Source organism: Callorhinus ursinus, unplaced genomic scaffold (genome assembly GCF_003265705.2).
Source record: "Callorhinus ursinus isolate GAN/ISIS: 27379988/994484 unplaced genomic scaffold, GSC_fseal_2.0 scaffold1, whole genome shotgun sequence".
Taxonomy (NCBI): Eukaryota; Metazoa; Chordata; class Mammalia; order Carnivora; family Otariidae; genus Callorhinus; species Callorhinus ursinus.
The window spans coordinates 75,250,806-75,259,589 of record NW_027397063.1 but is presented as its reverse complement, the minus strand read 5'-3'; positions in this window follow the sequence as shown (position 1 = coordinate 75,259,589).

The window sequence follows — 8,784 nt, the reverse complement described above, 5'->3', positions numbered from 1 at the left end:
TTTAGCTCAAAGGTTGTTTTTTTTTTCTTCTTCTTCCTTCTCCTCTTCTTCTTCTTCTTCCTCTCCTTCTGTGTCTCTTCCTGAACACAGGCAGCCAGAGATTCAGGCCCCCAGATTTCTCTCTGCAGAGTGTACTTTACCTTTTGGATGGGACTTTAAAGACTTTAAACAGCTTGAGACTTATAGTTTGCCACAGGAGCATGTAGCAAATTCCTGTTTCTACTTTTTGAACCAGGAGCTGGAGTATAAGAGCCCCGCGCAGGAAGTCGCAGGTGGTGGGAAAGGGGAAACAAGGTCATTTTCAACCATGTACATTGAGGTTGTACCTTTAAAGTCAATTCTAAATTTAATTGAAAGCTGAGGGCAGAGAAGCCAAGATCGGAGCAATGTGGTGATTTATTCTGAAGCCTGTAAGAAGTCATGCGGCTGAATGTGGGATGAGCTGGGGCTTTAATAAAAATGGCACTGGGGAAGCCAGCGGGAAGAGGCACAAGAATGGAACTGGGTTAGATGAAGGATCTCCAGGCCTGAAAGGGAGCGGGGGTCTGAGAGAGCAGTGTTTGCCCAAACTCTGCTGTTTTCACCATGATGGATGCACATAAGTAATCCGCATCAAAAGCAAAAACGAAGATCAGACAGAAGCCACCAAGACTCTTTAGACAGTGAATTTTGCATGAAATCATTAAGGCATCCAAATTGCAGTAAGGCTCTGGAATGAAGGGCAATGAGAACTTACCTAATATTATTTCTAGCTGAAATTTAGCTGAAGAAAAATGACATGTTCCTTTATTAAAACACTACAGGACTTGACAGCAAAGCTCCCACACATTTCTATGGGTGTTATTGTCTACTAAATTATATCGGACCATTGCTACAGAAAATCCATAACGTGTTCTCAGGATCAAATCTTCTCTGTTGACAAATGTTTAGGAACAATCTTTCTGAGCTAAGAGGAAAAAAAAAAAAGGAGAAAACAGAAACTTGTTAGCAGATATTAAATTAGAAAGGAACTGAGCTAGAAATTGTACTTCCTGCCTGGGTTCTAGGCTCTCTGACCTGAGTAAGGGGCTGTTTGTCCCTCTAGCTCTAGGGACTTAAATGATCTGTTCCCATGACTCTAATTTTTATAGTATTTTTTGGGGGGGGGTCAACTTCACATCCTATTCAGCATCACTATTTTTTATCTTAATCTTAGAACAAACAAATTACATGTTCTTTGCAGAAAATTCAGCCAATGCAAGAAAGAATCAAGAAGAAAATAAACATCACTTGTAATCTTACCATCCAGATAGCCACTGTTAACATTTTGGTCAATATCGCTCTGATTAAGATAATATTCAAAGGACCGGGAAGGTTTCACTTCAGAGAACCAGGCGCTGCTTCCTGTTGAGGAGTAATTGTCACATTCAGAATTTGGATGTGGTGGTGGTGGCTCTTGTGCAAATCTTTAGATAAAGTGATCAGTAACTTCGAGTGAGCCTTTTTTCATTGCTCTCTTCTTTCTAGTTGGCTGGGTTGCTATGAAGATCTACATCTCCAGATGAAACCCACACGAGGGTCAGTCTGGATTCGGTGAATCACGTGCTTGTGACTACCAACTTTTGGCCACCACCAAGTTTCAAATAACTTCGTAGGGGAGTTTAAATCTTTATTTGTGTGTGCGTGCGTGTGTGTGTGTGTGTGTGTGTGTGTGTGTACACGCGTGCACTTTTTGGGTAATTGGACAAGGACTGGATAGCAATAATAGAAACCTAAAAATAATTGATAAGTTGGGGTACAGAAATGAGGAATGAAGTTTCTTCTAATTATTTCCTTTATTCTTGTCACAATATTTGTGGAACAAATGAAAATAGTAAGAAAAAAGGTGACGGGGAGGGGGGCAGATGAGGATGAGGGAGTGGGCATGAACCAATTCTTTAAAAACAAGCAGTTTTGTAAATGGCAGACTTTCAGCTTTCTAGTTTCAAAAAAAATCTCAATAACAATGCTTTTGCGGGGCACCTGGGTGGCTCAGTCGTTAAGCATCTGCCTTCGGCTCAGGTCATGATCCCAGGGTCCTGGGATCGAGCCCCGCATCGGGCTCCCTGCTCGGCGGGAAGCCTGCTTCTCCCTCTCCCACTCCCCCTGCTTGTGTTCCCTCTCTCGCTGTGTCTCTCTCTGTCAAATAAATAAAAAACAAGCAAACAAAAACAATGCTTTTGCGTTGAAGTTTACTAAATTCAAAAGCAAAAGACCCAGGTTCCAATCCCCCGGCTAGCTGCTGTTGTTTCTCTGAGCTTCAATCTCCTCATCTATAAACGAGATCATAATACTGCTCTTACCTAATTGACTTTACAAAAATGTAAAAGAGAAGTTCGAATGAGGTAATTATGTGAAGAATAATGTTATTTTAGGATTCTGAGACCTTGTGGTTTTACACTTATGTTTGATGGTTAGAATTACTTTGATTTGCCATAGAATTTCACGTTTCTAGGAGATTTCCCTCATGATAATGTTGCTTCTGTTATAGCTGATGGTGTTTAAGTTCTCCTTTCAGGGGGTCAGAGTAAAGCCATGGAAATTTAGGCATGAATTTTGAGAGGCCTTGGACAAGTAACTTAGGCTCACTGAACCTCAGTTTCCTGTCCTGTAAAATGGGGATATAAGATCTACCTTTCAGAGCTGCTAAAAAAAATTGGGAATAATGTATGTAAAACACCGATTGGCCACAAAATAAGTACCCTTTCTATGGTGGCTTTTATTGTTGTAACAGGATAAATTTTTAAAATACTTTCCCTCAGCTCTCTACTCTCACGGTTCATATGTAACATATGTAAAAATACAAGGACGGGTTGCTCAGAAACTCCTGATACACTGCCCTTCCAGTCTTTGGGAATTTTTTTTTTTCTCCCTTAGGAAATTTTTCTAACTCAGTACTCTGGGAGCAAGTCCAATACCTTAGTCTTCTAAGGGATTCTGTTTGCTGATGATTCTGTTCGGAAAAGGCAACCAGTGAATACAGTCAAGACAAAGTTTAGTTTTACCAGCAAATTTGGACTTTTCTGTAAACTGTCAGCCTGGAAATAAGACTAAAGAAAGTCACGGCCATCTGCCAACCTGTACCAAGAGAAACAGGCACATAGTCAAGAGGTTTGTCAGTATGTTATGATTCTGGTTGTTTATTCAAAAGCATGTCTTGGACACTAATTATGCATTATCCAGAGCTGCCTGGGCTCTGGGGATGCAAAGCTGAGAGGTAGTGTTCACTGTGGTTACTTTTTTTCTTTCCTTTTTTTTTTTTAGTTTTATTTAAATTCCAGTTAGTTAACATTCAATGTGATATTAATTTCAGGTGTACAATGTAGTGATTCAACACCTATATACGACACGCCGTGCTCATCACAACAAGGGCACTCCTTAATCCCCATCACCTGATTAACCCCCCCACCCACCTCCCCGCTGGTAACCATCAGTTTGTTCGCTATAGTTAAGAGTCTCTTTCTTGGTTTGCCTCTCTCTTTTGTTTCCTTCCACAATCATTTGTTTTGTTTCTTAAATTCACTGTGGTTACTTTCAGTTTCAACTCTCAGGTTTGGCTTTGGAAGGATATGAGTTTGAATCCCAGTTTAGCAGCTTCGGGGACCACTGCTCCAGTGGGGTACTAGCTGAGTGATGTTATGTAAGCTGACCAATCTCCCTGAAAATCAGTTTTTACACTGGTACACTGGATAAAAACAAAGCGTCTGCTTCCTAGACAAAAGAATGAATTGAGAAAATGAGTTAAAGTGCCTGGGTCTGCCACATGATAGGTACTCGGAAAATTATAATAGTGGTTGTTATTAGTAATGATGAGATGGAATTTTCATCTGCGAGGAATGCTCACACAGTGGCAGGAAAAAGGTGCACGAATCAAGCCCTGAATAAAAGTATGTGCTCACAGTGCTTCGGTATTATGAAGGCAGAGGTAATGCAGGCTGTGTGAAGAGGATAAGATCAGGGGAGGTTTCAAAAGAGATATTTGACCCTCACCTGGAAAGGTGGATAGAAATTCTCCAGGAGGAGATGGGGAGAGGGTGGTCCAGGAAGAAGAGGAAGCACAAAGTGGGCATAAGGGTACAAAGGGTGGTGCTTGGGCAGGGATGCTGTCCTGTGTCTTGCATGGAGCACGGTCCCATGGTTAAGAACGGTGGGAGACGAGGTGGAAGAGCACTGCGGCTCCAGACTGGAGATGGCTTTGGATATGCATTGCCGCTGGGCTTGGTTTCTTGAGCAAGAGACAATGCAGTTGTGCTAGACATCCTCCACTTGCTCCTGCAGATTCATCCTTCACCTACCTCCATCTGCTCATGACCTAGGGGGCTGACATGTTGTGGACCTCATCCACAGGCTCCCTTGACCTTGGCTTCCAGTAGGATCTGGCCAGTGGGACACAGGGAAGAAATCAGAAGGAAGAAGACTGAGATTAGGGTATTTATTCCCTTGATGGAAGTCATAGCACCTGTCAGTTGGCTCTCCCACAAAGCTCTCTACAAATACTCCTTCTATTACCCTTTCCTAAATTACCCAGTTTGAGACACCAAATGTTCTGTGCCAGGACTTCTGACTGAGACGTAATTTAAGTAAGTAATAAAAATCAATGTGTTTGTTGGGGGAGGACAAGTGCAGAGAGACCATGGCGCCAATGCCGAAAGACATGAAGTTCCATGGCACGCGATTTAGCATGCGATAAAGCATAAAGGTTTGTCCGTTCCTTTGTGGCTGCTAGTCTGGAGCAACACGGAGACACGGCATGGCTTCTTGGAAAGTGTCCTCTTATCTCTAAGCAATAATGAGGACATGACTGACTCATGACATGATTGAAGGGTGCCGCCGTGAAATGCTGTTCCCCACCCCTGTGGGTGGACTGACTTCAAGAGGAAGACCTTGAGATAAGCGGTCTCATGTCAAGACTGTTTTTATTAGGATAGCCACAGAGGATAGACAAAAGGTGGAAGTGGTTGTGATGACTGAGGGGGCAGATTATCGAGAAAACCCCCTTCTTCTAGGCCCATTTTTCCTATGCAAGGAGCCAACAGAGCTGCTCTTCTCCACCTCCGCTCTTCACCTTACCCCAAGTATGTAGGCAGAGTCTCCCCCGTCTGCCCCCCACTCCTGTCCATCCTGTGCTCTGGGAAGGATGGGATGCAACCATTTCCTTTTTATGGCTCTCCCCAGGGGTTTGAATTCTGAGCCTCAGCTTTAATTATGTAATAAAAACATATGTTTTCTACTGCAAGAATTTTCGACAGCAGTGAGGAGGAGGAGGGGGAGATGGGGCGAGGATGTGAGGGTAGACAGGACTAAGTGACTTCCCCTGAGCAGTAATTGCAGTGGAGAGTGGAAGACCATTCTCAGACCTCGGAGGCATAGCTGGAAGCATTTCATTCAATAATCATTTCAGATTGCGAGCTGTGTACGCAGGGCACTGCTGGGCTTTGGGGAAATGCAAAGTGGAATGGAGGGGGGTAATGTGGGGAGAGCAGGAGACCTATACACACATATGTAAGTAGATGAAGGAGCTGGGATGGGGTTTAGAAGACAAAGAGATGAGATCAGGTTGTGGGAACTGGACCATAATGACAGTATTTGAACTGGGTCTTGGAATGTGGGCAGACATGGAAATATCAGGGGATTTCTGGGCCCTTCTTCTTCATCCTTGCCACCTTTCTTGCCCTTCCCCCAAAGCAATGAATTTGCTTCATTATGTGTAGAGAACAGTTTCAAATATTTGATGAATAAGTATTACATAGATAAAATTTATCCAGGATATGCTTCAAGGCGTATGTGGTCTAGCACAAATCATATTTTGCATCAGCTACCTTCATCATCACCTCAACCACACCAGCAGTAAATTAATATCTGCTTCTGACTGCAGAATTAATACACAAATATTTTTTGATCTTAACAAAATTGAACCATTTTATTCATGACAGAAGTTCCCATTGAAATCACCACCCCCAAACCCATATTTACTTCTAGAAATATATTGTTCTGTGTGTGGGTCTGTGGTTACATAATGGTATCATACTGTGTGTTCATTCTGCAGTCTGCATTTATCACTCAATATATCTTGGAGCTCATTCTGAGTTGCTTCACAGAGATCTACCCTCATTCTTTTTAATCCCGCCTAGCATTTCTTTGTTTCTAGAGATAGTTTTGGAAACACTTTTCATTAGTTTTTCAGAAACATTCCTGATGATAAAAATCACCCAGACCTATCCACGGCCTTCCCCAAGAGAATGTGTTTCTGTAGGACTGGGAAGGGGGTTGAAGAAATTATTTTCCAATATTGCAGGTGATTTTAATTTTCAGTAAGTCTGGAAACCCTCTCATGGTTTGCTTAACTATTTCCCTATCAAAGTGCATTTTAGCAGTTTGAATTTTTTTGTATTACAAATAATGCTGCAGTGTACATCCTTATACCTTCTTCCTAGTGCATGTGTATTTTTCTGAGGTTGATACTGAAAAATGGAACTGATGGGTCACAGAATGTGTGCATTTTAATATTATATTAGATACTGCCAAATTGCCTCCTAATGTGGCTAGAGCAGTGTTTGGCCCCATCACTGTCTCAACCTTATTCTACTTAGTATATTAGAAAGATGAATTACATCTGCTTTTTCATCATGTCCCAACATCAAGTTGTACCAGAACTCATCATCATACCTCTCCCAGGCTGTTCTTTACTATTCCAGTAAAAGGAACTAAAGCTCACCCAGATACCTGGAGGTTCCCGGCTGGCTCAGTAGGTGGAGCGTGTAACTCTTGATCTCCGGGTTGTGAGTTCAAGCCTCATGCAGGGGGTAGAGGTTACCAAAAACAAACAAACAAAAAATAAATAAACTTAAAAAAAAAAAAGCAAGCAAGCAAGCAAGCAAGCAAGCTTACCCAGATACTCAAGCCAGAAATCTGGGAGGCTTCTTAGCTTCCTCTTACTTCTTCTCACTCCCCAGCACTAACAGGTCACAAAGATTTAGCAAATTTTATCACTTTACTACCTGAAGACGTGTTTCCCATCACTACATAATTCAATCCCTCCCTTTTTTTTTTTTTTTTACTTTAGACAATGTAATAAACTCCTCATGGATCTCTCTGCTCCTCCTTCCACAACCCCCTAATATTCGTACATATTAATTATATCAGCACACTGATTACAACACTTTTTTAAAAACATTTTATTTATTTGTTTGAGGGAGAGAGAGAGAGAGAGAGAGAGAGAGAGACAGAGTGAGGGAGAGAAAGAACGAGGGGGGGAGGGACAGAGGGAGAGGGAGAAGCAGGCTCTCTGCTGAGCATGGAGCCCCTTTGAGGGCTGGATCCCGGGAGTCTGGGATCATGACCTGAGCCAAAGGCAGATGCTTAACTGACTGAGCCCCTGATTACAACTCTTTAATGCCTACCAATTACCACCCAAATCAACTTTATACTTAAGGATTTGCAAAGAATACAAAATCAGCCAACTACTTTTTGTCCAATTCTTGTCAAAGTCCTGCTCGATAGAAATGTTATCTATGAAGAATTGTTTGAAGGACATGCAGCCTATCTGTTCTTCTAGTTATTCTAGATTTTGGTTCATTAAAAAACCATAAACAATACTTAGTCAAAACTATTATAGTTCCCTGTAGAATTGCTTTCTATGAGTTATTATTTGCTTTGTCTATTTTCCTTGTAAGAAGCACGGCAAAAAAACTCTCTATATTCTCAAAATCTAGAACAATGTTTTATTTACATAAATATTATCATATATATGCACATATATATATATATACCTACACACACACACACACACACACACACACACACACACACACACACACTGAATTGAAACCAATAGGAAAAATCCAAACTTAATCATCCTCCCTAGGATGTCTTTTCTGGTTATTTTTACCTACTATACGTTACGTAACCCCAGACCTACTTACTCTTCCCTGCATGATCCAACCTTTGTTATGCCTCTGTGCTATATCCTCTGCCTGGACTCCTTCCCCCGCCCCCCTTCTTGTCAAGCTGAGGACTCTATTCAGCCAAAAGACCAACTCAAAGTCACTCCAGGTAAGCTGAGTTGCTCCTTCCTCTGTGCTCCCATAGCACATTACCTATCAATCAGCGCTTCTCACACTGCTTTGCAGTTACCTGCTTTTATGTCTATCCCCTCCTCTAGAATGTGTGTTTCTCTAAGTCAGGGCATGGGTCTTCCTCATCTTTATATCCCTCACACTGCCTAAGAGAAGCATGGAACTTCACACAGTAGCTGTTTAATAAGTATTTATGGAATAAATGAGTGGATAGCAGGGCTTTGTGATATGAACAGAGGCAACTCCTTTTAATCTTCCTTCCATCCAGTGCAGCAACCTGGAGCCCCTGAAATGGCCACAATTACCCAAATTGTCATAACTGCTATGGACAGCTGTGATTGCAAAAAAGAGAAGTCTTGAGCTATGAAGGACATTTCACCCCCTGGCCTTTGGCACCGAACGTATATGGCTGAATGTCCATGGCCAGAGGACACAGCCTGCCATGTCTGAGATTATCCTTCTGCCTAAGAGCCTGGCTTGTGGGGTAAGAGCAGAGGCTGGGGTGGGGAAGTTTGGACATATTATATATTTTTTTCTTTTGATGGTACCACCTCTTCCTACAGAAGGCTCAAAAACTTTGGAAATTAAGTCATTCCACAAAGGGACAGTTTGCTGTGTTTGTTTTTAATACATCACAATGTATATCACAAACATATATACTAAATTCCATTAAAAATATACAGATTTTTGG